The sequence below is a fragment of the Bos mutus genome, chromosome 6, assembly GCF_027580195.1.
Source record: "Bos mutus isolate GX-2022 chromosome 6, NWIPB_WYAK_1.1, whole genome shotgun sequence".
In the NCBI taxonomy this organism is placed as follows: domain Eukaryota; kingdom Metazoa; phylum Chordata; class Mammalia; order Artiodactyla; family Bovidae; genus Bos; species Bos mutus.
Window position 1 is genome coordinate 62,993,095 of NC_091622.1, and position 24,720 is coordinate 63,017,814.

Consider the following 24,720-nt stretch of genomic DNA (forward strand, 5'->3'; position numbering starts at 1 on the left):
TTATGGCAGAAAGCAAAGAAGAACTAAAGAGCCTGTTGATGAAAGTGAAAGAGGAGAGTGAAAAACTTTGCTTAAAACTCAACATTCATAAAACTAAGATCATGGCATATGGTCCCATCACTTTATGGTAAATAAATGGGAAAACAAGGGAAACTGTGAAAGAATTTTTGGGGGCTCCAAAGTAATTGCAGATGGTGACTGCAGTCAAGATAATAAAAGACACTTGCTCCTTGGAAGAAAAGTTATGACCAACCTAGACAACATATTAAAAAGAAGAGACATTACTTTACCAAAAACAATCCATCTCGTCAAAACTATGGTTTTACCAGTAGTCATGTATGGATTTGAGAGTTGGACTATAAAGAAAGCTGAGCACTGAAGAATTGATGCTTTTGAACTGTGGTGTTGGGCAAGACTCTTGAGAGAGTCTGCAAGGATATCCAATCAGTCCATTCTAAAGGAGATCAGTCCTGGGTGTTCTCTGGAAGGAGTGATGCTAAAGCTGAAATTCCAGTAATTTGGCCACTTCATGCGAAGAGTTGACTCATTGGAAAAGACTGATGCTGGGAGGGATTGGGGGCAGGAGGAGAAGGGGACGACAGAGGATGAGATGGCTGGATGGCATCACCAACTCAATGGACGTGAGTTTGAGTGAACTCCGGGAGTTGGTGATGGACAGGGAGCCCTGGCGTGCTGCAATTCATGGGGTCGCAAAGAATTGGACACGACTGAGTGACTGAACTGAACTGAACTGACTGATGCTGAAGCTGAAACTCCATTACTTTGGCCACCTGATGTGAAGAACCGACTCATGGGAAAAGACCCTGATGCCAGGAAAGATTGAAGACAAGGAAAAGGAGACGACAGAGGATGTTATGGTTGGATGGCATCACCGACATGTTGGACATGAGTCTGAGTAGGCTCCGGGAGTTGGTGATGCACAGGGAAGCCTGGTGGGCTGCAGTCCATGGGGTCACAAAGAGTAGGACATGACTGAACAATTTAGCTGAACTGAACTGAACTGAAAGTCCTAGAAACCCTAACCAGGTGGTGGGTATATACCTCTCACCCTCTTACTTCTTTCCACCCTTACAGCCTGAGTGTTCCTCTTAGATAAGGGATTTTTATCATGTCATTATAATGTGTTCTATCCTGCTCTCTGAATCACCAACTTAAAAATTCTTTAATGAATTCCCATGGCTCTTAAGATAAAGATAAAACACTTTAGGACACTACCTGATGGCTTTTCCCTACCTGCTCCACCTCTAAAATAGGCTACATTCTATTCTACACTCCAGTCATGCCTCTCTTCCTTCAGCCCCTCAGACTAGCTGGGCTCCCTTCCCTGTCCTCTTCCTCTACTTAACTCTTGCTTCTCCTCCACATGTCAGTTCAAGCACGGTTCTTACCAAAGTCCTCCTTGACCTCCTGACTAGGTGAAATCTTCCATTAGGCTGTCACATAACATTGTTACTTCTATTGTTCTTACCATGGCCACAATGTATGATAAATCAGATTAATGCCTCTCTCCCCTACTTCACAGCATGCTCTAAGAAGTACAGGGAACATGTCTATTTTTGTTTACCATTGCATTTCCAGCACACAGCTTGATACCTAGAAGGAACTCAATAAATCATTCACTGAATAGATAAATAAGTTAATCAATCAATCACTATCAAAGCTAACAGAATTCTTAGAGGTTCATCCCCCTTACAGGATCCAGTTTAGCATATTAGGCTGCAATGTTTACACTGTACATTAAGTTTACAACAAAAATCATATGAACAGACTATCACTAAACTTATAAAGTCATATTTTTAGAATATTAAAAAGAAGAAAATTAAGAAATGTTTTAAATACCAGTAAAATGAGAGTAAAACATATTTTCTCTCAATATTTAACTTTTTATGCAAAGGAGAAAGGGGCTCAGCATATTTGAAATTAGAAGTAATGCCACAATCTATTCAACTAACTAAATCGGCATTACTGAAAATCTCTGACATGGCTACAGGAAAATAAAATAATGGTGGTGTCTCTTTTTTACTGGCTATAAGTTTGATGATCTAAGGCAGATTATCTTTCAAACTCCTTTCCAGCTATTTGATGCATAAAATACAGGAAATGGCACAACAGAAACCATCTAAAGATATTTAAGATTTCATACTCCTTAAAGCTAACACCATAGGTTGCTATCTTAAATTATGTATAGATACCCAAGGGGGAAAAATAAACTGACAAAGTAGGAAAAAAAATTTTTTTTCTTCAAAAAATCTTTCAGCTGTTTTATCAAGATGGCCTTGAGCAGAAATCCTCTGATATGGGCAGTCATGTCCAAACTTTGAGATTAAAGATAAAACCAGGATTTCACAGACATCATCTAGAGTTTCTTGAACAGTTTATCAGTGTTTTGTGGTTTGTATCTTTCTTAAAAGCAAATCAGATTCTGCATGAGCCTTAATCTGGAATTCAGCCAATGACTACTGAAATTCAGTGACACTACACTAAGAGCAGAATGTTCAATCATAAAATTATTTTTTTGTGAGATTAAGTGAAGCACCACCTTCAGTGTATGAAAAAATCCTATAAATATGGATAGAACAAGCTAGGCTTTAGATCCCTTGACTGCTAGAATTAGCAGCAGAAAGATAAATATGGATTTTGGCACCCAGAACGGGAACAGGTTTTTTTAGGGGAAAACCTGTTATGTAAACTAAAAAGTAAAGAGGTAAACTCAGGGATAACAAACAGTAAACCTGGTTAGATGCATCTTTACCTCACAGTATTTTCAGAAAGCAACATAAATCCAGAGTCGTAGTTAACTATGGAGAGCAAATGATGATATTTGGAGAAAACATTAAAGTTTCATAATCATTGAGAAAACACACTTTCTAGAAATCTTACCTCCTGGCACAATTCAGTATCTGGGCTGGGCTGTTTCTAAGTTGATTTTACACATGACTGGACTTTAGTGAGTCACCAGCATAGCCTCTGCTCGGCTCCTTCTGTCCTTTTTTTGCAGTTACATGCAAGCTGGTCATCCAGGTTTTCTACACCAGGGATACTACTCAAGTAGTAGCTGAATGTACACCAGTGCAAGAAAGATATAACATGAAAATTTCCTTTCTGGTTAAGAGGGGGAAATTGGAGCATTTATGGGCATTAAAGGACTTAGCAATGCATTGAGGAAGGAGAAGTATTCCCTTAGCACAGTCTTCTGTAATTGATTGGAGATTATTTAAGCTCCTTTAGTGTTACCTGTACTTCTAATTAGGTCCAATTTAGCGTTCCAGAAAATGATTCCCGAAGGAAAGTTTTTTTGCCTTCTATGTAGGGGAACAGAGCATAATGATTAGTTCAATAGATGTTCATGGTTCAAAACAAGATAACATAATGTTTAAGAGAAGATAACCTTACCAACCCACTGGCAGGGTTTATACATTCAATATGAAGGAATTTGCAAATTGCAGAGCATTCAACATGTGAAGCTTTTTGAGTTTTGCTGAACTGAGTAGATAATCACTTTTTTAAATAAAAGGAGCAAGATGACAATAGATAAGCACAGTTGCTTTTATGGGCACTTATTTCCTGAGTATCTGTTTTTTTTGTCTACTTGTTTGTTTTAATAAATAATATCATATCTACAGACTGAAATTTCCCTGGAATTTACACAAATTCTCAACTCACTTTCTGGATTAAAAATTAGTCAGCTATTTCAGAATAATGAAGAAAATACAAGTTAGATGAGAACAAGTGTCTCCAAACACTGCAGTTCTGTTTCTGCATCTTAGAAATAAACATTGGGTTCGACTCTTTCTCTCTTATTCGTCCTTTCTCATAGATAGCAGTTAGCACTATTTTCTGAACTCAAATCTACCTTTCAGTTCAGTTCAGTTCAGTCACTCAGTTGTGTCCAACTCTTTGCGACCCCATGAATTGCAGCACACCAGGCCTCCCTGTCCATCACCAACTCCCAGAGTTCACCCAAACTCATATCCATCGAGTCAGTGATGCCACCCAGCCATCTCATCCTCTGTTGTCCTCTTCTCCTCCTGCCCCCAATCCTTCCCAGCATCAGAGTCTTTTCCAATGAGTCAACTCTTCGCATCAGGTGGCCAAAGTACTGGAGTTTCAGCTTTAGCATCACTCCTTCCAAAGAACACCCAGGACTGATCTCTTTCAGAATGGACTGGTTGGATCTCCCTGCAGTCCAAGGGACTCTCAAGAGTCTTCTCAACCAACACCCCAGTTAAAAAGCATCAAGTCTTCGGTGCTCAGCTTTCTTCACAGTCCAACTCTCACATCCATACATGACCACTGGAAAAACCATAGCCTTGACTAGATGGACCTTTGTCGGCAAAGTAATGTCTCTGCTTTTTAATATGCTATCTAGGTTGGTCATAACTTTTCTTCTAAGGAGTAAGCGTCTTTTAATTTCATGGCTGCAATCACCATCTGCAGTGATTTTGAAGCCCAAAAAAATAAAATCTGATACTGTTTCCACTGTTTCCCCATCTATTTCCCATGAAGTGACTTTACTATCATTAAAAAAAAAACAGTGAGTTGAAATGTACAGTTAAGAAGTACCAGCCATTTTAATTGGATGTTATCATGTATTTGAGATTATAGAATATTTCAGACCTTCAAGATGTAAACATGGTCAAAATGTATACAAAGTCATACCATTATACTTAGAAACTATACCTCTAGAATTAACCTTATCAGAATAATTAGAAATGGACTCAACATCTTGCATATCCTATTATTTATTATAGCATTACTTGAAAACTGGAAAATGAGTGAAACAACCTAAAGATACCAAAATAGGAGGCTGGCTCAATAAAAGTAACATCTGCAATTATGTAGCTGCAAATCACAGGAAATCTGACTAATTCAGACTTGATAATATGAGTTAATTTTCCTCAAGTAATTAGTCTACTTGGAAGCAGTGGCTCATAATGCTTTAGGTACTCAACAACACCACCAGGATTTTTCTATATTTCTGATCTAACATCCTTAGAACATCTCATTCTCATACTTAAAAGATGGCAGACTGAGCTCAGACCTCTTTCAAGGTAGAAAGAAGGGGATAATGGTAAAAAATTTCAACATATCAGTCCTTTTTAGCTAAACCTTCCCAGAAATCCAGAAAGAAACTTCTACTGAAATCCTATAGGCCTTAAATAGGTTATATTGCTGACCCTCGCTAGAAATCAAGGCAATGGCAACCCACTCCAGTACTCTTGCCTGGAAAATCCCATGGACGGAGGAGCCTGGTAGGCTGCAGTCCATGAGGTCGCTAAGAGTTGGGCACGACTGAGCGACTTCACTTTCACTTTTCACTTTCATGCATTGGAGAAGGAAATGGCAACCCACTCCAGTGCTCTTGCCTGGAGAATCCCAGGGACAGGGGAGCCTGGTGGGCTGCCGTCTATGGGGTCGCAGAGTCGGACACAACTAAAGTGACTTAGCAGCAGCAGCAGCTAGAAATCAAGTGCTAAAGACTAGTATTTCTTTTCCAGCCTCAATTCCTAGAAGTAGAAAGAGATGGAAATGTAAGCTGAGTTACCAACCAACAGTAGTGGCCACACAAACTACATCTTTGAGATAAGTTACATGAGAACAGGAACTTTATCTCTTGCCTTTTAATGCTTGGCACACAAAAATGTTCAATGGGTGATAATGAATGAATGCACTGATAAATAAAAGGGACACAGGCAGTCATAAACATATATTTTTCAAAGGATATTAAGAGCACTGGGGATTGTTCCCAAAAAATATATGAAGAAAGCAGAGTACAAACCAATATATTCTGTGACCCTAATTCTGTAACATACATATATAAACAAGATTGAATACAAATTCCATATTGTTAAAGTGGTTCTCCCTCAGTAGTATTACTATGAGTAATCCTGTTGTATCTTAGTATCTTCACTGTAAATTTGGTAACATCAAACTGCTTTCTTTCTTTTAATGTCCTGGCCAGTATTAAAATTTTGTTTTAACTTTGTCTTCCTGCCTGATTCTCTTGAAATTATGCTCCAGATAACTTTTGTGGTGCTTATATTCTGCTGAACCTCTATTTGAGGTCAATCCTGACTGTTAAATGGTTTATAAAAAAGGGAACAATTGGTGAACATTGGTGACAATTTTTGTAATTCTACAGAGCCATGCATTTTCTTTTCCTATTGAAATAGCATGATTCCCCATTTGATAATATTTTAGTGGTGTTACGTGAGTTTTAATAAGCACAGTATGTCATGCAGTCCATTAGAATAATGTACTAAAGTCCCTGCTCCCAAGGGTTTCACAGTCCAGAAAAAGACAAACAGAGGTACTAAGACTATAAGTACATGACACAGATGCATCAGTGGTACTAAAGCTACAATGAGAGTGTGAGCACAAGCGTGGAGGAAGGTCATAGTATCAATTAGGCCAGGAGGGATGAAGGCAGCTTTATGGATAAGATGATACACACACAGGTGGACTCTGAAAGGAAGGGAATGGAGGTAAAGCATTCAGGAACAATAAAAAGAGAATATATTTTGAATGATTACACATTTCTATGGAAAGAAGCCTGGGGCATTTTTTCCTTCAATCACTTTACTCACAAACCTGCTTCCAAATCCAGTAAGTTTCTGATTAACAAACATCCTTCACTGTGTCATAAAGGAAAGGTCTTAAAAATCAATAATAAGATGACTTCCCAGGCACAAATTTGTATCATGCTTCTCAAAATCAGGCCACATTTCAGAGACATTGCTTCAATCATTTTAAAAACCTGATACACTATTATAAGGTGCATGCTTAGTGCAGAGAAACAGCTCCACATTATCTTTCATTACAGCCCAACTATAATTGAAATCCCAGCCTTATAAATGGTTTTGGAAGTCCATCCATATGATAGGTTTCAGGGGCTCATAAATATGGAGGGACACTTCTCTATTCAATAATATAGAATGATGCATCTATTGCAAATGCTAATATTTTATATAAAATAAATGCAAAATCTTTGCCATTACTAATGGAGCCCACCCATCCTTAAGCCTTGCTTCTTCCTCCCCTCATGTGGCTGATCTCTACTATTAGCAAGATATAAACCTCACTTTCTCTGGAATCCTTTGCTAACTCTGGAACCTGGGAGAGAAATCTTCCCTGTTGGCTTCCTTATCTTCCCATGCTCCTCATCTTAAACCATATCTATTAGTTGTCCTTGTTCTTCACTACACTTCCAGTGCTCATGGACTATAGACCCTCAAGAAGGCTAAGTATAAGGTTACAGTTAAGAGAAAGGGCTCCAGAGCAGGGCTACCTGGGACCGGTCAAACCCCAGCTCTGCCACTCAGTGGTTTCAGATGGTCTGGCTCCAAAATCACTGCAGATAGTGACTGCAGCCATGAAATTAAAAGATGCTTGCTCCTTGGAAGAAAAGTTAGATTTTATTCTAGTTTTCTCCTTGGAAGAAAACCTAGACAGCGTATTAAAAAGCAGAGACGTTACTTAGCCAACAAACTCAAAATTATGGTCTTTCCAGTAGTCATGTATGGATGTGAGAGTTGGACCATAAAGAAGGCTGAGTGCCAAAGAAATTGATGCTTTTGAACTGTGGTGTTGGGGACTGCCAGGAGATCAAACCAGTCAATCCTAAAGGAAATCAGTCTTGCCTATTCATTGGAAGGACTGATGCTGAAGCTCCAATATTTTGGCCACCTGATGCGAAGAGCTGACTCATTGGAAAAGACCATTATGCTGGGAAAAATTGAAGGCAAGAGGAGAAGGGGACGACAGAGAATGAGATGATTGGATGGCATCACTGACTCAATGGACATGAGTTTGAGCAAGCTCCAGGAGATGGTGCAGGACAGGAAAGCCTGGTGTGCTGCAGTCCATTGGGTTGCAAAGAGTCAGACACAACTGACCAACTGAACAACAACAACTTAACCTGTTTATTCCCTAGCTTCCTCATTTGTAAAATGGAAACCATAACAATATTTATTCCATTGTGTTGTAATGAAGATAAAGTGATTTAATATTTTAAAGCATTTATTCTGGGACTTGACTTATGGTAAGTATTATACAAGTTTAGATATTTTAACAGTGTTTGCCCAAGACTAACATCATTCCTGGCCCCAAACTTTAATATAAGTTGTGTTGTGTTGACTAAAGGAATGGAAGAAAATCACAGATCAGAATTTTGTTCTCCCATCCCATTCTTTCCACTGTTTTGCCTATTTTCCTTCCTTATTTCCCAGACTGAAGCTCCTTCACTTCTTTTTTATTCTTTCTTCCTCTCTCACTCACATTTCAGACATCCAATCAATACTCTAAGATATTATAAAGTCCTTGGCTTAGAATCTATGCAATTCCACACACCTCATTTGCTGGACTGAAAGGTAAGGCTTAGCTAAAGATAAGTTTATTTCTCCTTAAGAAACATTCTTTAGAAATAACACAAAATAGACAACTATAAAGAAAGGTAAGTAAAGATTACAGTCTACTCAGAAGAACTGGAGCAATCCTTGAAATCAGTATTTCAAGTATAAAATGCTCAATATGTGCTAGCCAAGATTATCTATAATTTTCTAGATGATCAGATAGGTTTTTACTATAAACTGATGGGGAGGCCCAAATTCAAAGTATAGACTAATGCAAAAAAGTATACAAAGGTGCTCCTGGAGAATAAAGAACAATCAATGAAGAGGAGTACACAGGAGTACACTGAAGAGGAGTATAAAAAGAATTTTTGCCTGTATTTTAGCAGACCTAGAGGCTGTAGGGAGAAGGCAATGGCAACCCACTCTAGTACTCTTGCCTGGAATATCCCATGGACAGAGGTGCCTGGTAGGCTACAGTCCATGGGGTCGCAAAGAGTTGGACACAACTGAGCGACTTCACTTTCACTTTTCACTTTCATGCACTGGAGAAGGAAATGGCAACCCACTCCAGTGTTCTTGCCTGGAGAATCCCAGGGACGGAGGAGCCTGGTGCGCTGCCGTCTATGGGGTCGCACAAGAGTCGGACACGACTGACATGACTTAGCAGCAGCAGCAGAGGCTGTAGAAACAGGAGCAATGCTTTCACTCCTGAGGTAAGACTGAAGCTCTCTTCTCATATCCCATAGCATTCTCTAGCTCATCTACCATGGGTACATGAGGATGTCCAACGTCCCATATGGCGAGATGGTAAATGTAATTAGAGGCTCTCCCTACAAAAAATCTCAAGGCAAAGATTAAAGAGAAAGTAATAGGACCCCCAGCCCCTCTTCAGCCTCAAGACACAGTCATGCTCTCAACCTAGTTTCACTAGAAAAGCATGCACTTTGGACTGATGTGGCTTCATTTATAATGCTGACTTTTCAGCATAATTATGAATGCATTTAATGTTAACATTTTCTATCATCTAGGACCACTATGAGAAAGAAAATTAAGCAATTTTAATCTCATCCCACAATATATGTTAGAAACACAAAATATGTTTTCCCTTGCTAATAATGGCTATGAGCAAGGCAATGGGAATACAGATGTGAATAAAATGTAGCTGTTTCCACTGAGAAGCTCACATTCAAAGTCAAGGATGTGAGCCATAAACACCAATACAGTATATTAATGCATATATATGGAATTTAGAAAGATGGTAACAATGACCCTATATGCGAGACAGCAAAAGAGACACAGATGTAAAGAACAGACTTTTGGACTCTGTGGGAGTGAGGGTGGGATGATTTGAGAGAATAGCAATGTGAAATAGATCACCAGCCCAGGTTCAATGCATGAGACAGAGTGTTCAGCGCTGGTATACTGGGATGACCCTGAAGGATGGGATGGGGAGGGAGGTGGGAGGGGGCTTTAGGATGGGAAACACATGTACACCCTTGGCTGATTCATGTCAATATATGGCAAAAACCACTACAATATTGTAAAGTACTTAGCCTCCAATTAAAATAAATTAATTAAAAAAATAAGAAAGACTAAAAGGAACAAAGGGAGCACAAATCAGTAAATGGTTAACTGTGGTCAACGGAGGCTGGAAATAACTTTCATTCTGGGTCTTCAGGAATGTGTGTCAGGCTCTTAGATGAAAAAGCAGAAAAGAGCATTCCTGGCAGAGGATGTAATAAATGCAAAAGCATCAAATAGCAACAGAAAGCTGAGAAATCTGTCATGGACTAGATATGTCTGCAGCACATGGAATGAGAGAGAAACATGGATAAATAATCTTGGAGAAAAGACGTGACACTAAGACTTGCAAGACCCACAGTATAAATATAAATGAAGCCTGCATATCATATGCCTAAATACTTAAAACGTACAAATCAGGATAACCTACTCCTATATAAAATGCAGGCTTCCCAGGTAGCTCAGTGGAAAAGAATCTGCCTGACAATGCAGGATATGCAGGTTTGATCTCCGGGTCAGGAAGATCCCCTGGAGAAGGAAATGGCAACCCACTCCAGTATTCTTGCCTGGAAAATCCCACTGACAGAGGAGTCTAGTGGACTACAGTTCACAGAGTCACAAAAGAGTCAGATAAAACTTAGCTACTAAATAACAACAACAAATAACCCTATGGGCTTCCCAGGTAGCTCAGTGGTAAAAGAATCCACCTGCAATGCAATCCAACTGGAGACACCAGTTAGATCCCTGGGTCAGGAAGATCCCCTGGAAGAGGAAATGGCATTCCAGTATTCTTGCCAGGAGAATACCATGGACAGAGGAGCCTGGTGGGCTAAAGTCCATATGTTTGCCAAGAGTCAGACATGACTGAGCATGCATGCACAAATAAAATATGCTCTAGCCTCCTACATTTACAAATAGAAAATCTTAGCAACATGAAGGTCAGAATGGAATTTTAGAGTTTTTGTATTTTTTTTAATTTAATTTGAGTCTAATTAGTTTACAATATTGTGGTGGTTTTTGCCATACATTCACATGAATCAGCCATGGGTGTACATGTGTCCCCCATCCTCCTGAACCCACCTCCCATCTCCCTCCCCATCCCATCCCTCTGGGTTGTCCCAGTGCACTGGCTTTGAGTGCCCTGTTTCATGCATCAAACTTGGACTGGTCATCTATTTCACATATGGTAATATACATGTTTCAATGCTATTCTCTCAAATCATCCCACCCTCGCCTTCTCCCACAGAGTCCAAAACTCTGTTCTTCATATCTGTGTCTCTTTTACCATCTCATATATAGGGTCATCATTACCATCTTTCTAAATTCCATATTATGCATTGATACACTGTATTAGTGTTTTTCTTTCTGACTTACTTCACTCTGTATAACAGGCTCCAGTTTCATCCACCTCATTAGAACTGACTCAAATCCATTATTTTTAATAGCTGAGTAATATTCCATTGTCTATATGTACCACAGCTTTCTTATCCATTTGTCTGCTGATGGGCATCTAGGTTGCTTCCATGTCCTGGCTATTGTAAACAGTGCTGTGATAAACATTGGGGTACACGTGTCTCTTTCAATTCTGGTTTCCTCATGTGTATGCCCAGAAGCGGGATTGCTGGGTCGTATGGCAGTTCTATTTCCAGTTTTTTAAGGAATATTCACGCTGTTCTCCATAGTGGCTATACTAGTTTGCATTCCCACCAACAGTGTAAGAGGGTTCCCTTTTCCTCACATCTTCTCAAGCATCTATTGTTTGTAGACTTTTTGATAGTAGCCATTCTGACCAGCATGAGATTATATCTCATTGTGGGTTTGATCTGCATTTCTCTGATAATGAGTGATGTTGAGCATCTCTTCATATGATGGTTAGCCATCTGTATGTCTTCTTTGGCGAAGTGTCTGTTTAGTTCTTTGGCCCATTTTTTGACTGGGTCATTTAGTTTTCTGGTATTGAGCTGTATGAGCTGCTTGTATATTTTTGAGATTAATTCTTTGTCAGTTGTTTCACTTGCTATTATTTTCTCCCATTCTGAAGGCTGTCTTTGCACCCTGCTTATAGTTTCCTTCATTGTGCAAAAGCTTTTAAGTTTAATTAGGTTCCATTTGTTTATTTTTGTTTTTATTTCCATTACTGTACGAGGTGGGCCATAGAGGATCTTGCTGTGATTTATGTCAAAGGGTGTTCTGCCTATGTTTTATTCTAGTAGTTTTATAGTTTCTGGTCTTATGTTTAGATCTTTAATTCATTTTGAGTTTATTGTTGTGTATGGTGCTAGAAAGTATTCTAGTTTCAGTCTTTTACAAGTGGTTGACCAGTTTTCCCAGCACCACTTGTTAAAGAACTTGTCTTTTCTCCATTGTATATTTTTGCCACCTTTGTCAAAGATAAGGTGTCCATAGTTGCATGGATTTATCTCTGGGCTTTCAATTTTGTTCCATTGATCTATATTTTTATCTTTGTGCCAGTACCATACTGTCTTGATGACGGTAGCTTTGTAGCATAGTCTGAAGTCAGGCAGGTTGATTCCTCCAGTTCCATTCTTCTTACTCAAGATTGCTTTGGCTATTCGAGGTTTTTTGCATTTCCATACAAACTGTGTAATTATTTGTTCAAGTTCTGTGAATATACCATATTCATGGATTGGAAGAATCAATATAGTGAAAATGAGTATATTACCCAAAGCAATCTAGAGATTCAATGCAGTCCCTATCAAGCTACCAACAGTATTTTTCAGAGTTTTTTTTATTTCTTGAGGTTTCTCACAAGAGCATGGTAGTATGCAGAGAGACAGCTGCCACACTCTAACCAATCTCACCTCTCTCCCCACCCCTAGTCCCTTCCCTTAGTGTGAGAGTATTCTCACACACATGAATGGACAAATTTATGCATCATCAAATTCTATCCATGCTCACTGGAAACAGTTGATCATCCATCACGCCAACAGGGAAGCACATCAGAAAAACTGGAAGGGCAGACATATGTAGGAAGCCAGAAGATACCCTGGAAGAAGGCTCAAGGTCTTTTTCAAGGAAAATTATGGGGTCCTGAGTACCTCACTCGCAGTCTAAAATGAAGAGGCCCAACTCCAGAGCGGGCTCCAATCCTTGGTCCCATAGACAACATGTGTTATGGCATGAAAATGTTTGGGGAAAGACCAGAAGGGGTCCAGCATACACAGTGCTGACAAGAACTGTTCTTGGTCAAGTCTAATGGCAGTCTTACTGTAAAAGGAAGGAAAGAGAAAGGTCATACAGGGCCTTACTTTTTATGTCCTCACCTCATTTTCCTCCAGGTAATATGGTGACATGGAAGGAAGTAGCATGGCCATAGTGGAAGCAGTGTGGACTTGCCATGGGATAGCAAGGAATCCATAGCCTTGCCCATACTATGTTATGTCTTCTTTCTCCCTTCTCCTTTTCTCCTGTAAAACTTTTCTTGAGCCTCATATCACAAAAAGTAAATCACTTTTTACTCTACCTTCCCAGAGAACTCCTCATAATTCTATTTGACATATATAAGCAAGTTAGCTGCATTTCCTAATTTCCTCCCTAGTCTGTGAAATGATTTGTAATAGAGATCAACTCTGTGGAAAGCCAACTATTGTAAGATGGGATTCTCTTTGTGAACTGAGCCTTCCATATTATTAAGAAATGATAATATTAGTTAAATAAAGTATATACTACTGCTCAAGAGCAATAACTGACAAACAGACCTGGTCATATCTATTTATCCTTGCAATTAAAAATATACAATGAAATATACATGGGAACAGTCTGTAATTCACATCTGAGTTATATTACAGTATGAGAAGTCCCAGGTCATGGAAGGACACCCATTATCATTGCTGTATAAAAATTATCCCACAACACAGTGACTTTAAACAGCAAACATTTATTATCTCACATGGCAGGCTTCTTGATGTCTGTTGGGCCAATAACCTCAATTTATCAGTAGCTATAGGTTTCCATCAGTCCCTTGCCACGTCAGTCTCTCTATAGGGCAACTCATATCATAGCAACTGGCTTCTCTCTGAGAAAATGAGTGAAACCCCAAGAGCGAACACCCAAAATGAAAGTCACTGCCCTTTTATAACCTAATCCAAAAGAAGTAATAGCCCATCACTTTTGCTGTACTCTGTTCATCAGAAGAGAGTCACTAAGTCCAGGCCTAACTCAAGGAAAGGTATTTATACAACGGCAATGCTGATGATGTCAGAGGTTTCCTACTACAGACCACATGCATGTAACAATTATAATCAAATGTCCTTCTTTATAAATACATATGTAACATAGAACCCACATACACAGCATGTGTGTGCATATTAATCAATGAACAAGATATTAGGATAATAATGTTCATATAGCCTTGATTAAACATTATTTTAAATTAACTATTAGTGACTGCAAAGAACAATGTAATGATATTTTTAACTAATAAAGCAATCACAAAGAAATTCACATAAATATTCTGGGGTTGGATTTAGCTACAGTAAACACACATTTACTCCAGCTGTGAATCACCGCAAACTTGGTGGCTTAAAACAATACAAATCTATTATCTTAATGATTCTAGAGGTCAGAAGTTCAAACTTACTCCCAGTGGGCTAAAATCAAGGTGTCAGCAGGGCTTCATTCTAGAAGCTCTCAGAGAGGCAGCTCTTGCCTCTTTTAAGGACCTTTGTGATTACACTGGGCCCACTCGGACAATCCGGGATAGCCACCCCGTTTCAAAATCCTTAACTTGATCAGTGGAGCCCTCATGAAAGAATTTGTGCACTTCTAAAAGAGGACCAAAAGAAAAAAAAAAAAAGAGGACCAAGAGAACAATCTTGTTCCTTTCACCATGCGAGGACGGGGCTCACACACACACAGTCTATGAACCAGGAAGTAGGTTCTCACCAGACTTTCAATCTGTCTGTGGCTTGATCTTGCACCTCCCAGGTACCAGAACTGTGAGAAATACATTTGTTTATTCCATTTATATTTCTGTATATTTCTGTTTATATCGTAGGCCACTCAGCCTACCATACTTTGTTATAGCAGCGCAAATTGACTAAGACACTTATACATCAATGCAAGTGCACCTAACATTATTAAACTGTACATTTAATGGTTAAGGCAGTGAATTTTATGTTATGTGTATTTTACTACAATTTAAAACTTAAAAACAATAAACATATGTTCAGATCTTCAGAATCAAAACAAATGGCATAGTTTGTATTACTGTTAAACTGATTCAATGTACCATCATGACAGCAGTCCACATGATTCCACACAAGTTCAAGGTTGCCAAAAATAACACAGTGGTGGCATTCAGCAAATAAATCTTCCTGAGCCTGATGCTAAAGCCAGGCAGCAGGTGTAGACTAAATTTCAAGGCCTATGCCAAATCTCAGTACAAGCTGAAATGAAGACTCTTACAGAGTCTTGCCAACTATGAAAACCTCAGAAACTTTGGCAGACAGTCTGAGAACAAGCTTTTGGTCAAGCAACCCTAATTGCCTTTCTTCAACACACATAGATCTTACTATTTAGACTAGTACTCATTCCAATAATCACAGAATCAGACCTATAGGTTTATACTGTCCCTAAAACTAAAATAAGCCTCTTCTTTATTTGAAGTTGGTGCTGAGAAAGGACATTAAGGTTTACAGAGGAGAGTTCCTCCTCTGAGTGGGTATATGGTGTGGCCCTATTCTATTGCAGCAGTATTACAGAAGCCTTCTACACTGATGTACATTCTTCTGCAAAATAAGGCTTTATATATATACATATATATATTGCCTTATTTTACATATATATATAAGGTATTTATTGACCATATCTTTTGAATTCTAAAAAAAAAATCACAAGTTGAGCTGAGTCAGGTCAAATCTTAGTTAAATATTTTGGGTGTACTTGGAAAGGACTCTGAATTGCTCCAATCCACCTTGATTTTCCCTGCCAGTATTCATTTATTATCCAAAGGTTAGAGGCTGATTCACTCATACAAAGTAACATTTAAAAAAAAAAAAAAAAAGATGCTTACTAAATACTTTTCATCAAGCTGCTGATGAGAAACTTCTGGTGCTAAGAATAGTCAGGTGAGATAATCCCAAATGGTAAATACAACTTCCTCTCTGGGCTAAATGAGGAAAAGTATAAAATGGTGAGATTTGGCTTTCAGGCAGAGAATGGTCTCAATTCATCATAATTTCTTCTTTGAACACTGCAATGTAAAGTTTATTATAAATTATAGCTCCATACAGCTGAAAAACATCTATTTTTACTAAACACCAAAAATATCACCAAATGATATTCATGAGATAAACCTAAATATATCAAATTGTCAGAACAGATAAGGACAAAGAAGCACTTTTCCTCCCAGCCTACAAAGCAAGAATACTGATCACTGCTAAGTCATAGTTGGGAAAAGTGCTAACACTGAATTTCAATTCCTGCTGGAAATATTTATGTCACACAATGTTGGAAAGATGCAATATTGTGACAATACAAAGTTGTACTCCTTCCATATTTAAGCATTGATTGTAGTGAGCACAGTTCTGTGACCTTTAATGAGAATGGTATTTTTAGGAGCATATAATAGCAAACTATAGCTTTGCTGGTTTGTCAAAAGGAGGATCAGGTTTTAGAAAAGGAGGTAAGGTAGGGACGAAAATAAAGGTTGTACTATTTTCCTAAAGTTATAAAGAAAGTTCAAAGAAGAATACAGATTTGGTCTTGCAAATAACATATTCCTTATAAATTAGTGTCAAAAAATTCTAAAATCACAAGTTATTCACATACCAGTGGGCTAAAAGTATGTAATTAAACAAAATTTAGGAAATTAATATTCCAATATTTTAGTAAATATACTCTCTTTTTAAAACAGAGAAGCTACTGATGGTCACTCTGAAAAAATAAATGTATAAAAGGCCAATTTAAAAATCAGTCATATGGGATTTCCCTGGTGGTCCGGGTGTTAAGTTCCCATGCTTCCACTTCAGGGGGCACAATTCAATCCCTGGTCTGGGAAATAAGATCCCACTTGCCACATGGTGCCCCCCCTCAAAAAAAATTCAGTGATAAAATTCAAATAAACATTCTTAGAAAAGTACTATGTATGAACAATGGAGTGTCTGGATGGTAACTGGCAGAATATTAAAGTGTCTTATGAATTATTAATATAAAAGTAAGTGGTATTTAGTATGCCAGTGTTAATTATATTTATAGTTCTCCACTTATTTTGAATTTGATAATCAATGTAACATGGGTGTGGTCAATGAGAATTTAGAGTTCAAGAGAATACATTTCCTGACCATTGAGTATGTTTAGTTTATTGTCAGTACTTTACTTCCTCTTGTCATTAAAAAGTATCAAAATTAATATTTATTTCAAAATATGGAGCATTCACTCTAAAATATAATTACAAGTAGAAAAAGCAAATTAATCAGAAGAAAAAATAGCATCTACTGATTGTCCAATAGCATGGCAAGGACTAAGAATTTTCACAGGCATTGTCTCAGTTGAAGATATGTGTTACTATGCTCTTCAATGCAGGCAAAGAAACAGAGGGTCAGGAAGATCACATAATGAGACCAAACTTCCAATTCATAGAAGTAGAATTTGAATACTCATCTTCTTTGAGCTTTCAAATTCTGTAATCCCAATGTAAAAATCATAATGTGTCCCAAAGAAAATGTAAACTCAGAAAGGAAAAGATAAATCTTGTCTTTTTTTAAGTACTCCAAGAGAAAGCCAATATTTGTGCATTATGCATTCCCATATTATGGTTTTAATGTCACAAAAACACATAATGTAGTCATTATTATTCCTATTTTAAATTTAAATCCTCAAGATTAAATCCTGGTTTCAAACTCAACTCTCTCTGGCAATGTAAAATCACCCGGAGTTCAATCAGATAACTTAGAGTACACACTTTTATGTGTTGCATGCATGGTATAGACAGATGAAGCATTCCCTCTAGGAGCTTTTGATTACAACTCCAAACTAAGCCAAAGTCTCAAAAACAAAAAAACCTTAATTGGAGTCAGTGAAGGAATAGATACTGCAGCAATTAAGTGTTTACCTGAAAATAGTGGAAAATCTTGCAGTGACAAACATTTTCTCATATTAACAAGGTATTTAGATTCCAACACAGGCCTTGATTCAATGACTCAGCCATGTTAGGACTCAACTGTGTGGTTACCTAGACTTTTCCCTCTTTCATAGTCCTTAATGTTCTCAAGATGGCTGCACAGCTTTCAGTCATCAGAGCTATGCTTACAGCAAGAATGAGGAGAAAGGAGTAATGTCTTCTGGTTTTCCCTTTTGTAATGAGAAAACAAAACTTTCTTGGGCACATTCCTAGCAGAGGTCCTCCAACATCTAGTAACTAGAAAGAAATGTGCAAGCTTTCCAACTCTACCAGCAATAAATATGGGGATTGAGAGTGTTCCACGTTCCAGACTCTATAGAAAAGACAGGAAGAAGAGTAGGCAGAGGGAGAGGGGCATTGAGTCTTCCAACTACAGTGTTTGCCTCAAGAACTACATGCCCGCTCAGTCACCAGTCATGTCAAACTCTTTGCAACCCTTCGGACTGCAGCCCACCAGGCTCCTCTGTCCATGGGATTTTTTCAGGCAAGAATACTGGAATGGGTTGCCGTTTCCTCCTCCAGGGGATCTTCCTGACCCAAGGATCAAACCCACATCTCCTGTGTCTCCTGTACAGCAGACAGATTCTTTACCGCTGAGCCAGAGGGTAGGGAGGAGAGGAATAAATTGGAAGACTGGGATTGACATACTATTATATAAAAGAGATAACTAGTAAGGATCTCGGAGAAGGCAATGGCACCCCACTCCAGTACTCTTGCCTGGAAAATCCCATGGATGGAGGGGCCTGGTAGGCTGCAGTCCATGGGGTCACTAATCGGACACGACTGAGCGACTTCACTTTCACTTTCATGCATTGGAGAAGGAAATGGCAACCCACTCCAGTATTCTTGCTTGGAGAATTCCAGGGATGGTGGAGCCTGGTGGGCTGCCGTCTATGGGGTCGCACAGAGTCAGATATAACTAAAGCGACTTAGCAGCAGCAGCAGCAATAAGGATCTACTGTCAACACAGGAGTTTCCCAGGTGGCTCTAGTGGTAAAGAACCCACCCACCTGCCAATGCAGGAGACAAAAGAGATCTGGATTTGATCCTTGGGTCAGGAAGATCCCCTGGAGGAGGGCATGGCAAGCCTCTCCAGTATTGCCTGGAGAATCCCCATGGACAGATGAGACTGGTGGGCTACAGCCCTTAGGGTTGCAAAGAGTCACAGACAACAGAAGCTGCTTAGCATGCACATACATATAACACAGAGAACTCTACTCAATACTCTGTAATGGCCTATACAGGACAAGAATCCAAAAAGAGTGGATATATATATATGTACAACTGATTCACTTTGTTGTATATCTGAGACTAACACAACACTGTAAACCACCTATGTGCCTGTGTGCTCAGTTGCTCAGTCGTGTCCAACTCTTTGCGACTCCTTTGACTGTAGCCCACCAGGCTCCTCTGTCCATGGAATTTTACGGACAAGAATACTGGAGTGGTTTGCCATTTCCTCCTCTAAGAGATCTTCCCAGCCCAAGGAAAGAACCCTTGTCTCCTGTGTCTCCTGCATTGACAAGCAGATTCTTTACCACTGCATCACCTGGGATACTCCAATAAAAATTTTAAAAAGAAAAGAAAGGAACCAATTCAGCTGATGTAGCCCATTTTACCCTCTGTCCTCTTTTTACTTACAGACTGAAATGCAAATCTGGTGGCTGAATTCTAGCTAACTTTAAGAAGTAACATATCCTAAGAAGAGAGTTTGAGAAAGCTTGGAGGGGTCTGAATTACAGGGACACAAGAGGGCTTTCGTTACATTCCTATACTGCTTCCATCTAGATCCTTTCACATGAATAAAAAATAACTGTTTCATTTGTTCAAGCCATAGTTTTCAGGGTCTGTTAGCCAGATTGTGAACCGGTATCAATTGGAAATAAGATACAGTATAACACATCTAAATCAATCAGTTTACATAAAAATGAGGATCACAAAAATATTAAGAATCAATAGTCCCTTTCATAGATCACATGCCAGTTAGTGAAACCATTTTTATTAACTTATGAATGTCTTCACCATAAGTAGCAAGTCTAAGCACATTTCTCTGATATTTATATATACATTTAATATATATACATATATTTATTCACATTGATATATATGTACATATAAAGTGTGTGTTTGTGTGTGTAGTGCATACACTCACTCACACATATATAATTAAGCATAATATATATACACAGAATATAACAATTAGTTGGTAAATAGAAGTATGTTCATTCAATTCTTAGATAAAGAGATGACCAGAATTTCATCTGCATAATATTGGTAATATATTTTCTGGGAGGTTACATTTGCATAACTTTTCTATTATTATTCTTGAATGTTTCTTTATTGCTTATCTATCTTTAAATAATGAGCTTATGTCTTTTTCTGAAAAATAATGAAATCATTCTTTAGAAGTCATTTAGGATGTATTGTTGATAATGTGGTAAAACTAAAAACACACTGGTAAATATTTTTACTATGTGAGAAAACACTATAAGAATTTTGGACTGTTGTTTCTAGCATAATTCTTTGAAATTATGGTATCTAACACACAGGAACTAAAAAACCTCTTGATGAAAGTGAAAGAGGAGAGTGAAAAAGTTGGCTTAAAGCTCAATATTCAGAAAACGAAGATCATGGCATCCAGTCCCATCACTTCATGGGAAATAGATGGGGGAACAGTGGAAACAGTGGCAGACTTCATTTTTTTGGCTTCAAAATCACTGCAGATGCTGACTGCAGCCACGAAATTAAAAGACGCTTACTCCTTGGAAGGAAAGTTATGACCAACCTAGACAGCATATTCAAAAGCAGAGACATTACTTTGCCAACAAAGGTCCATCTAGTCAAGGCTATGGTTTTTCCAGTGGTCATGTATGGATGTGAGAGTTGGACTATGAAGAAAGCTGAGTGCCCAAGAATTGATGCTTTTCAACTGTGGTGTTGGAGAAGACTCTTGAGAGTCCCTTGGACTGCAAGGAGATCCAACCAGTCCGTCCTAAAGGAAATCAGCCCTGGATGTTCTTTGGAAGAAATGATGCTAAAATGGAAACTCCAGTACTTTGGCCACCTGATGTGAAGAGTTGACTCACTGGAAAAGACTCTGATGCTGGGAGGAATTGGGGTTGGAGGAGAAGGGGACGACAGAGGATGAGATGGCTGGATGGCATCACCGACTCGATGGACGTGGGTTTGGGTGAACTCCGGGAGTTGGTGAGGGACAGGCAGGCCTGGCGTGCTGTGATTCATGGGGTCGCAAAGAGTCGATCACAACTGAGCAACTGAACTGAACACATAGGATTAATTTATTTGTGATTACAAATCAGTTGTAGCATAATGAATTATAGTTAAAACTATATTTAAAACAAGAAACTAAATTTTCTTTTGCTTAGGTGTATTTTTTTTTATTATGAAGGATTCATTTTACAGCCTATTCCTATAGGAATATCATTGATAGAAAATTGAAATATTTATTTTTGTGGTCAAACAATAAAATTTGGAAATGTATTTTATTTCATTTTACAAGACAGTCATAAGAAAATCTTTAAAATAATATATGTCAGGTAAAAAGCTAGAATATATATAGCTTCTATGCCTTTAGAGGTCAAAGTCTTTTACCTGTTTTACTTATTGTCTAAAAGATATTCCTTGGAAGTAAGTTTAAAAAATCAACTATTACAGTCCCTTAAATCAGACGTACAAAAAACGGTGCCCAGTCATTGGAGTTAATGTGTCCTCTTTAACACTTGCTACTTTCAGTGCTGAAAGGACAAGATTCTCTATGTCACTTCTCACCAGAAATAAATGCAATCCCGAAGTACAAACATAAAAGATGAAGTACAAAGAGAGGTGACTTATTCTAGGTCACACAATGATAACTGATTCATTCATCAAGCATCCACTGTGCATTGACTGTTTTCTAGCTCTTGAGGACACAAAGCTGATGAAGGGAATATTTGAAGATATTTTGCTTGATGGCCATCATAGCAGTCTTTCAACTCTATCATCTTAGATCATTTATGTGTATCACAGAATTAAAGATCCAGAACAACCTCTAGAGGACATCAAGTACAAACTTATTTTACAGCTGATTTCACTGGGCAGCAAGAAAGAAGACCTATTCTGTACAAGGTAGTCATTTAAAATTACACATGGAAAAAGAGCCAAGCATGTGATGAGCAAGGTATAGCATTTACCAGACACACGTTGAGGAAGGAGTATGTGTGGTTCCTGGAATCAAAGAAGGCCAGAGTCACTGGAATAAGAGCAATATTATTTGAGGCCAGAAAGGAAACCAGGACCAGAACAGGCAGATTCCTGGGGTCTATGGTTGGGAGATTAGATTTAATTTTAAATCAACAAACAAATGAGAGAAGATATTTGATAATAAAACCTTCAAGAATGACTTCATACATTTGGCACACTAGAGAAAGAAAAAGAACCAGCAAGTTTGGGTACAATGAAGATAACCAAGATAGGACTTTGTCACAGAAGCCAAGAGAGTTCTGCCAAACAGTACAGGTACAACATGGAGGTTATTCTATTTGTCCATTAGATGAGAACAGCTTCAATAAAATACTAAAAAGTCAGAAGTCAGACTGTGGGGGAGTGAAAAATAACAAATGATTAGTAAGGGAATTCAGACAACTGAATTTTGCAAGTGAAGGGTAAAAGAGAAATGTCAGTGAAGACAGACCCCTACATGGAAAATTTGTTGGAATGTGGAGATTTTATTAATAGTTTCAATACTAGTAGAGGTGAAAGAGCCAATGAAACACGGAAAGACTGAGGATATGAGCAAGACCATAGAGTAGGCAGAAGGGGGTGGGATCTGAATCAGAGATGAGAGAGTTAATCTGGGCAAAGGGTCAAGGAAAGGAAAGTGAAGTCACTCAGTCACATCCAACTCTTTGACCCCATGGACTGCAGCCTACCAGGCTCCTCCATCCATGGGATTTTCCAGGCAAGGGTAATGCAGTGGGTTGCCATATCCTTCTCCAGGGGAATCTTCCCAACCCAGGGAACGAACCCAGGTCTCCCACATTGCAGGCAGATGCTTTACCATCTGATACACCAGGGAGAAGGAAAGAAGAGACCAATGGCTATTCTTATTGGATTAGAAAAAGCTAGTGTAATCCACAAATGATGATCCTCCAGCAGGATAAAGGGTGTCTAATAAAGTAACAGTGAGTGTATGGCTTGAGGACTTGAGGAAAAAGTAACATATTCTGTTATATAACAAAAGATGGGGAAAAAAGGCAATCAAGTCACAGCAAGGGTCTCATTAAAGTTGGATAGCATTAATCACACAACAGAAGAAAAAAGTCCAAATATAAGTAGAAGTATCTTTATCTCCCTCCAACTGAAATGGAAATAAATTTGTTACTGACCATCTACTCTAGATGGCATTGAAAGTAATTATATTATTTTTAGATGAGCCAACTCATCACATTTTCAGGTGGCCTCTGAAACTACTTTGAATTTCCCACTATCATTCTTTAATTTAGCATTTTTTCTGTGATAAAACAGATCTCACAATACAGACTAATTTATTAATGCCAATTTTAATGCTCACAGTACATTTTTTAATTGCATACCTGACATTTCAATTGCCTTCTCTGTTCAAGTAAACCTGTATTATTTTATTACAAAAAGAAAACAGGCTCAAATTCCTTGGTCATGTTTAGTTTCTGAAAATAAGTCTCTGTAAAATTCCTTCAAATACTAAAATAATGGCCTGTATTCCCTACTCCATAGCAAATGTTGAGCATCTGAAACATAAAATTTCATCTACTTTTCCACTGCTTCAACGAGATAGTGATGTCAAGTCAGAATCATGATATTTCTGTCTCCTACTTCCCACCTTCTCTAGAATACTGTTACTAAGCTCAGACAGGAGAGAAGAGAAAAAAACAGACATCAAAAAGCAGCCCTTTTAGCCTACATGTACCCTTCTTGCTTCAGTGATGCTCCCCTCTGGGGCTAGGGTCACTAGCACTTAAAGGGAACAGAACCAGCTCAGACCCAACCCTCACTTTCTCTGCCCCAGCAATTTAGTATCTGACCCCACACCCGGAACAGTGACACCCCATGAGCAGAGGGGAAGCCCTGCCTCCGACCTGTCTCCAACTCTAGCCCCTCCATTTTCAGCCCCGCCTTCTACCAAAGTAATAACTGCTAGCACACCATAAGGAGAGAAGTGACTTGCATCCACATCAAATCTGGCTCTCCAATCAAAAGCTATGAGCACACATGTTCCATATATGGATACTCACACATAAGGATACCCCTTCAAGACTGTAGTAGGTAACCATTTCACCTAAATTCATAGAGATAAAGAAAGTTAACTAAAATGAGAAGGCGGAAGAACTTGAAAAAGCCTCAAATGAAAGTGCAAGGAAAACCCCCCAAAAATAATGAAATAGAAATAAATAATTTATCAGAAAAATAATTAAAAACATTAGTGAATAAGAATGCCAATTGAATCAGAGAAAAGAATAGATGAACACAGTGAGTGAGAATTTTAACAAGGGAATATATGAAAAAGACCCAATCAGAAATGATTCAATAACAGACACAGAAAGCACACCAGAAGGAATGAACAGCAGACCAAGAACTGTTAAACAATTTCAACATGGTGGCAGGATACAGTATTAACATATAGAAATCCCTAGCATTTCTGTAGACTAA

General features: G+C 38.5%; 1 protein-coding gene across 1 annotated transcript in view; it reads right to left on the reverse strand.

Annotated features, from left to right (window-relative positions):
• KCTD8 (potassium channel tetramerization domain containing 8) overlaps positions 1 to 24,720 on the reverse strand; it is a 264,934-nt gene that overhangs the window by 181,487 nt on the left and 58,727 nt on the right. The window lies entirely within an intron of this gene.